Source organism: Cornus florida, unplaced genomic scaffold, assembly GCF_030987335.1.
Source record: "Cornus florida cultivar Cherokee Brave unplaced genomic scaffold, ASM3098733v1 CherokeeBrave_3.0.0_Hap2_Chr09, whole genome shotgun sequence".
In the NCBI taxonomy this organism is placed as follows: Eukaryota; Viridiplantae; Streptophyta; class Magnoliopsida; order Cornales; family Cornaceae; genus Cornus; species Cornus florida.
In genome coordinates this window covers 1208761-1218077 of record NW_026775579.1, presented here as the reverse complement: position 1 = coordinate 1218077, position 9317 = coordinate 1208761, and positions in this window count along the sequence as shown.

Genomic DNA, 9317 nt, shown 5'->3' with positions numbered 1-9317 from the left:
AGCCATGCCTGAAAGAAAGAGCGCTCCTCAAATAAATAATCCAAGAGTATCGTTCCTTTATCTTTTTCCTGGCGACTTTGCAGGTCTGGATGGACTCCTCCAACCTTTGAACTTCCTTTTTTAGCCTCTCTGCTTTAACCTCAATTGTACTGTATTTTATAGACCTTGCGTCATTCTTCTCCTTAGCTTTAGCTAGCTCACCTTCAAAATAAGAAGCCTTCTGCTGAAGCTCAGATATATGTTTTTCCAGTCTTTGGATTGAATAAGCTTGGTCTTCAGCCACTTTAGCCAAGGCCACAGTTTGAACCACGTTCTACCGTTATTAAACAAGAACTAAGTAATTAATGACCAGAAGAGGAAATCCAATCCAAGGTAAGTAAATTCATTACCTTAACGGCCCTGACCATCATGGTTGTGGCTAACTTAGCCTTAGGTATGTCATTCACCAAGGTAAGAGCAGTGGAGCCAGACATCGCGAGCTAAGGCAAGAGCAGCGGAGTGATCTTACAGAATAGAGTCACCGACATGGAGGATCGAATCATCGGTCCACTTGAAAGTAGGAAACTAAGGTTCTCCACTTGTAACAATTGTGAAAGAGGGAATTTCCTCTTCAGATGCCTTCTCGCCTTGCTTACCCTTTCCCTTGTTCAGGGTTTGAGTTGGGGGCATTGGCTCGGGTTTCTTTGTGGACATTTTATCTCTTTTCTGGAGCAATGGCATGGAGCTATCCTCATCCATCTTCTCTAACTGACCGGTTACCTTAGGAAGAGACAGCTCTTCAGCTTTCCTCTTTAGTTCTTTCATCCGTTGAAGCTCCTTAGGTGTAGGTTCAACGACCTCAAAAGCAAGAAGGGATAGGTCCATCGCTGTAACTTTTAAAGCTGAAGTAGCTAAATCCCTCAAATTGGATGAGGACAGAAGGGACTTAATTGACAGAGGACACTTCCACACCTTTTCCTTTAGGAAGGAAAGTCTAGCCTTGGCCACCGAAGCTGGGAAGGAAGCTGAAATTAAACCACAAGACTCATAAATATGGCGAAACAAAATTACTTGACAGGGCAGACACCCGGAACAATTCGAATAAAATAAAGGAAGGGTCTTTGATACCTAGATTACCAAATCTATGGGGAACAGTGAAATTATTAGACAAAGGGACCTTCCAATTCCCTTTCACAACAATCATTCTTTCTTTTCACATTTTCTCTGATGATGAAAGCTCAATACAGATTTTTTGGGTAATACTAAATGCAAAGAGAAAGTATCTACCAAGTTCGCCTTGGTGTTTGTTAATCTTGTAATAGACTAAAAGGTCTACTAACTTAAGATCCAGCCTTTCAATTTTGCTACAGACCAACAGAGAAGAAATAATCTGGAGGAAATTAAGGTTTACTTGCAGAAAAGAAATGGCAAATGTATGAAACACCAGGTGATAAAAAGGGTGCAGAGGGAAGCGAGGGCATTCAGATGACCAACTGAAAGTAGAAGTTCATCATCACTGACTCCTTCTCTGACACATAAGTCAGATTTTAGAGGGTACAAACTTAATGTTACTTCATCGGGAATATAGAATTCCTTATATAAAGGTTCAACCTTTACCAACTCTCGAGAGATAGATAAAATTGAAGCTCTTTCATCTTTTAAAAAGGGGCAAAGGTTTTCTGAAGTGGAAACCTCTGCTTGAGAAGAAGAATCCCCTTCCTCCATCGACAGATCATCGCTAGAAATTACTACAGCTCTAGATATACGAGGAAGCATACGAGCCAACTTAGGAGACTCTGTGGGTATTAACTCAGGATCAATTTTAAGATCAAAAGTACTATAAGAGCTCATGATTAAGTCTAAAAGAAGATGAGAAAGAGAGATAACAGAAATTGACCTGAGGGAATCGCGGAGACACCAATGCAAGAATAAAATGAACTGGGAAGTGTAAAACCCTAGTGCAAAGATCAGTAGGCGTGAAAGGCGAACCCTCAAACACCTGTTGAAAATTTTCAAATTCCCTTCGAAATAGGGACAGTTACCTAATTTAGGAGGGAATTGGGGGCAAACTGTGGAGGAAAAATACTCTCCCACCAATAAAAAGATGACATATCATTGCAAGAAAGGTCCGCTACAAATATAAAGACTATTCAATTCTCGAACTGGGCCTCGATCAGGAGATTGGGCAACCCAACCAAATATAGCAAGCTGAACGTATCAAAAGGGTCCGAAACCATAGATTTTCAAGCCCAGATTACCAATAAGTCCATCTTTAGTAATAATTCTATTAGTAGAAGGGTTATTATTTAAAGGAAACCAATCATGTATGATACGGATGATATATTATGATTGAAATTCTTTAGGGTCAAGCAATACGAGTCCTAAAACGAATCAATTACCTATGAATTACTTATAAATAGAGGCCGAGACCTGGAATAAAGATATACAATCTTGGCTTGACAACTTTTAGTATTGAATTCCATAGTTCTTTCATTCTTTCAATTATGTTTTTGAGTGTGGAGCCGAACAAATTTTTTCACACACACTTTGGCATCGTCTGTGGGAAACGTATAGAAATATACCCCAACGAGTAATTACTATTTTACATGCGAACACGTTTCAGAATGTCGACAGGAGCAGACATAGCAAATTAACAAACGGAGCTGATGGAAAAGATGCATGAAGAGTTCTTACAGCAATTCGAGACCATCCGATAGGCGAACGAAGCTAGTACGGCTTAGATCGTGGCGCTCCACCAACGGAATAATGCCCTTCAGGCAGCCATGGAGAAGATGGAACCATAGCCTCCACCTATTGTTACCAACATACCAAACGGAGCACAAGAGGATCCTCCAAACCCCACATGAGAATTGGGGCCCTAAACCGATCAGCAACCTCTAGAAGGTCCCAGGGGAGCCTTAGGGTCCCTCCTCAGATAGAGACCTCGATGCTGGCCAGTGCACAACAACAAATATGTAATCTTTTCAAATTTGAGCATAAAAGATAAGAATCACACTTGATTTCATCTATCACCACCTAGGCCAATGCATACACGATATTAATGCCCATATGTTATTTTTTATATGATAAAACATATGGTATATATTTATTTGTTTTTTATTTTTACAGATTTAGGAAAAATAGGATTTTATGAAATATATATAATATAATATTATAAATATATATTAGACACCCCATTTTTTCCCTCCCCCTTTTAAAATACCAACCATTTAGACTCCGAGAAGGAACGGCGTTTCCATCTCCCAAGACTATTTCCTAGTAAGGCCTGCTTACGGTAGAAGATCGAAAACAGCGAACTAGACCATCCAATTGGATATCGAACTTTACCATTACACTTAAAATATCACACAACCTCAAGAAACACTTTGATCAACCACATCACACACTTCCCGATACCCGATCACCAATTCCTCAAAAAGGGCAAGATTGTGATTTTCCACTGCAACCCCGTGATGCAATTGTCCGAACAACAAATGGACTTCACCATCACAATCAAAGCACCCCAAAAACCTTAGGGTACACTTCTTCTCAAAGTCCATATGCTTCTCCATCACTTACTTTGCCCAGACCCCTCGGCAGGTCTTGAACAGTCAACCCCGAGTTTGACCTTTCACACCAATGGTCCAACTCACTCACAGACCTTAACATTGTTCTTAGAAGGTCCAACACCCTTAGAAACACTCTAATATTGCCTACCTTCTAGCCCGGGCCCACCTTTGACCAAATCTCTATAGTTGAGACCAAACGATCAACTTTAAGGTTTGGCTTTTCCTATAAAGAGTAAAATGGACAAACGAACACTACCATTGTGTTTAGAAGGTCAAAAAACCTTAAAAACCATTATAATATTGGCTGTGTTCCTATTCGAGGCCACTTTGACCTAATTTCCACTCCTAGGGTAAATCAGTCAATTCTCCACTGTGCAAATGATTTCCAACACTCAGAAAAGAACAAAATATGTCACATAAGATATGTGATGTCAGTGTGGGGTTAAAAATCCCAAAAACCATCAGAAATTCAAAAATGGGATGGAAATGTAAAATGGAGAAGTCTAGGGGCATTTCAAGAATTTCACTAATCAAAAAGCAAAAAAAGAACACCTAGGTGGCGCGTGAATCCACCCCCCCTAATTTTCCTTAAATTGTTCCCTACCCTTCATTTTCATGCTAATCATTACCTGTTTGTTATCCTTGGATCATTTGGTACTCTTTTGGAAATTGCTACTTAATCCAAGGAAATTGCATTTTGGTCCTCTTAAATTTGTTATTTGGTCCTTTGGAAATTAGAGTTTAGTCCTTTTTTGTCCTATAAATAGACCCATATTTCTTCATTTTTAAAAGTTTACAATCATAGAAAATTTTCTATATTAAGAGAAACATTCTTTCTCTTCAGAATTTCTCTCTCTATTTATATATACATACACGCATAACCACACACTAAATCCCTAACACATGCACACATACCTCTCTTGATCTACTTCTTCTCTCTTTATGCACTTTAAGAAAGGTAATTTGACTATCAAAAGCTTGAAGTAAGGATCAAGAAGGATAACCAAAGGAGCAAGCTCAAGCAAAGTGGGGTAAAAGTCTCTTCCTCTTCTATTTTTCCATCTATTTTACTTACTTTTCATATTGTTGTTTATCTTTACCTCTTTTTGCTATTATATTGCTTTTTTTGATCATATTTACATGCTTTGTGTTCTTTACTTTACTTTTGATGTGAAATAAACATACACACGAGCAAACACATGTTTTATTTCAACGGGATGACATTTTAGTCATTTTGTTGTTATAATTGGCATTATACATGCAAAAGGTGGTTCACGTGATGTTACTACAACCTTTTCAGAAGCTAACCAAAGTGATTTCCCTTCATGGGATGCACCGATAGCTTTTTCAGTCTTGGAACCACCAACATTGGCTTTTTCACATTAAAACATACACTAATTATCACCTCATCAACATTACATTAAAATGAACACATATACAAGCACACGTGTGTTTTATTTCTACGGGATGACATTCTTATCATATCGTTGCTATAATCGGCATTATACATGCAAAAGGTGTTTTGTGTAAGGTTACTACGACCTTTCGGAAGCTAACCAAAGTGATTTCCCTTCACGGGATGCACCGATTGCTTTTTCAGTCTTGAAACCACTACTGTTGGCTTTTTCACACTAAATGATGTTGACCATAATGGTGCGTCAATTATAATCCACACTAGCTATAGCATAAAATGGAGTTGTGGAGAGAAATAATAGGATAGTTCAAGAAATGGGGAGAACAATGTTGCTTGAAAAAGATCTTGCAAAGGGTTTTTGGGCTGAAGCTGTAAATACTACAGTATACATCATCAATAGGGTTCTTCTTAGACCTAATTCAACCAAGACACCTTTTGAATTATGGTATGAAAGGCCTGCAATAGTTTACTACTTTAAGGTATTTGGCAGCAAATGTTTCATACTAAACCACATTGATAGTTTGGGGAAATTTGATTTAAAGGCTGATGGAGGTATATTCTTGAGGTATTCCACAAAGAGCAAGGCTTATAAGTGCTATAATCTCAGATCTTCAAAGGTGGTTAAGTCAATTCATGTGAATTTTGGTGAGAATTCTCAATCAAATTCAAATAAAGATAGTAACAACACACCTGGTTCAAATAAAACCAGTTCCTCAGTCACTGAACCTGAAATTCCAAAAGAAACCACTTATCCAGGGCTACAAAAGCAGGTTCAAGCTAAAAACATCATTGGTTCACCTCAAGCTGGAGTTTAAATAAGGACCAAGAAAAGATTCACTGATTTAGATGCTGAAGATGGTGAAGAATATAGTCACTTTGCAATGTTGTCATCCATTGAACCAAAATCTTACTTTGAAGCTTAGAAGATTGAAGATTGGGTAGTGGCCATGCACGAAGAACTTGATTAAATTCATAAAAATAGTACCTGGACACTGGTACCTAGACCTGCAGCCAATAATTTCATTGGTTCTAAGTGGATTTACAGAAATAAAATGGATGAAAAGGGGTCTATTATCAGAAATAAAGCAAGGTTGGTGTGTAAAGGTTATTCACAACAAGCTGGTATTGACTATGATGAAACTTTTGCTCTAGTTGCTATAATGGAATCCATAAGAATGCTCTTTTCCTTTGCTTATCACAAACAATTCAAAGTATTTCAAATAGATGTTAAGTATGCCTTCTTAAATGGGGACTTAAATGAAAAAGTTTACTTAGAATAACCTGGAGGTTTTAAAGATTCAGAGCATCCCTCTTATGTGTTCAAACCGAGTAAGGCCTTGTATGGTCTCAAACAAGCCCCCAGAGCTTGGTATAAAAAGCTACATAAGTTTTTAGTGGAATAAGGATTTCATAGAGGCAAGGTTGATAACACCCTTTATGTCAAGATTCATCAAAACAAGTTTCTGATTCTTCAAATCTATATGGATGATATTATGTTTTATAGCTCAGACACCTCTTTAGCCTAAGAGTTTGGCAATCTAATGAAGACAAGGTTTGAAATGTCTCTTTTGGGCACTCTCAGATACTTTTTAGGCCTTCAAATCACTCAAACATCCAAAGGAATCTTCATTTCTCAACAAAAGAATGCCTCTAAGCTACTTAAAAAGTTTTAAATGGATGATAGTAAGGCTGTCTCAACACCACTGTGTCTTAATACCAAGCTTACTCTTGAGTGTACCATAAAAGTTGTCGCCTCAACACTTTACAGGTCAATCATTGGAAGTCTGTTGTATCTAACATATTCAAGGCCTGATATAATGTATTATGTAGGTTTGGTCCAGATTTCAAAGTAATCCAAGGGTTTCTCACCTTCAAGTAGCCAAAACAATTCTTAGACATGTCAAGGGAACCATTTCCTATTGTTTATACTAACTTTTTTCACCAACATTACCTATTGCAGCCTTCTCCGATTCTAATTGGGATGGATCTTTACCTGACAGAAAAAGTAAATCTGGTTACTGTTACCTTCTTGGCTCTAATATAGTCTCTTGGCTAAGCAAAAAGTAGGAAACTATTTCATTATAAACCTTAGAAGCTGAGTATATAGCTGCATCACAAGTTGGTTCACAATTGCTTTGGATGAAGACAACACTTTTAGACCTTGGAATTCAATTTTCAGGACCTCCCAAGCTTTTCTATGATAACCAAAGTGCTATTGCCATCTGTAAAAACCCCATACTTCATTGGAAGAGTACGTACATTGACATTAGGTATCACTTTCTCAGAGATAAAGTCCAAAAAGGCTTTCTTAATATCACCAATTTACCAACTGATCATCAACTAGCAGACACAATGACTAAACCTCGTATTCCTCAAAGATTTTCAACCCTTAGAGACCTTCTCAGGGTTGTTCCACCTCCTTGCCGAGCTTATCATTGTTGGTCATCTTTCACCTTTTGACCTTCAATGTCAAAAAGGGGGAGAAATGACTGAAATAAGGATAATTTTTAGACTATTCCTTTCATTTGGTTTTGGTTTTTATCTGTGGAAGTTGTTAACTATATCCCTATAGTTGAATCTCATTCATTAAGATCTTATTTCATGTTAAAGTTTTTGTCATTAAAGGCAAAAGGGGGAGATTATTGGTCATAAGGTTCCCAAAGTTATATTTGCCTGATTAATGTTAAAAAGCTATGTTTCAGTGGGTTCAAGGGTGTATTCAACCTGTATTGTGGCTTAAAATAAGGTACAGGGGTAGTATTGTCATTTATTCCTTAGTGACACATTTTACACAGTGCCCTTAGCTAGTATATTACAGCTTATATACTTGTTCAAGCTGAATTTGATATGGTTATTGAGGCTCAACATATGAAAATTAGCTATAGGTGTTCATAGGGGTAATATGGTCTTTTCTCAGCTATATTCTATGTGTACACGTATGCTTAGATAGCTACATTGCATTGAACAGCCTTCGTTGTGCCTACATTGTGAATTATATAGTCTTAGGATTGTTATTGTGCTGAGAAGATGAAATTCTGTTATAAGGGAATTTTGGTCTTTTCATGTTGAGCTCAAGAATGTGACACATCTCAGTGGTCCTAGTGAGATAATGTATGCAATAATATTGCATTACTTGGAGGCTATGTTTGGATGAGAATGAAAATTCAGCCTTATCTTGTGATGTGTAAAATTTAGTATAATTATAGACAAAACAGCTGAGGTAGCAGGCTTACATTGGTTCATTCTCCTGTAGAATGTTTGAATAGTCCCTTGACAATCATTGGTTGAAGCTTACAGGCGTATATCCTTGATGTAAGAGGGCTAGTGTATTCAGTGTTAGTATATATATGCTGTTATATAGGGTTTTGGGCCTTAAAAATACTCTGAATATTGAGCTGCAGCTGAGAACTCTTGAGAGCTTCATATAAACAAGTTTTTATGCGATGTTTGTTGATGATCCAAGCCAAAAAAACTCATTGATTCAAGCCTTTTGTGTGTGTTAACTGATAAGATGTTGTTGTTTTCAAATTTGCTAATGCAAGGGCTAGATTGAGCAGTGAAAATCTATTCCAAGCTGCTGTAGTTACATTTGAAGGCTGACACAGGTATGTCCAAGCTTATTACACTTGCTCAGTACTTAGTTTTGAACAAAAACATGCTAAAAGTGAATTTGGACTCTAAGATCAATCTTTAAGCTTGTTTTCTAGTTTTATTCTGTGATTCAAGAACAATATGGCTATGTCTAGCTATTCCATAAATTATATCACTGCTAGCAAGTTTATTTTAGTGAATCAAAGTTGCTGAAATTAGCTGTGGGACAAAATATTTGTATGTTGTGGTTTTCATTGTATAAAACCCTAAAATTGTTCTGTGTTGTGCTGGTTTATTGACTGAGGCTGAACTTTGTGATATACTCATGCTGCTCTTGATTGTTTAAAGTTATGAACATGAGTAATACAATGAAACAAGACTATAGAAGGTGATAGTGAAATGTTCTCGAATGGAAATTCTAATTTTACCCCTCAAACCCTAATTTCAGCTGAATGTTGTTTTGAGGTAGTTACTTGATAAGCGTCAAATATTACATATTTAAGCGCCCTTAATTGCATTAGTTAAGCCTATTATTTGCTCTGTTTATATAGATTAATTCCATTTTTATGTTTTTGTGTTTTTGCAGGTCTAATTGCGGAAAAGGAATAAAAATAAGGTTTTAAAGGGTTTTGAAGCACAAGTTATTTTGAGCTACATTTCAAGTAATCATCAAAACAAAATGATATGAAGAGACGAAGGATGCAATCACAATGCATGAAACTACCTACCAAGCATAAGTAGGGTGAAACCACACAAATCGTGTC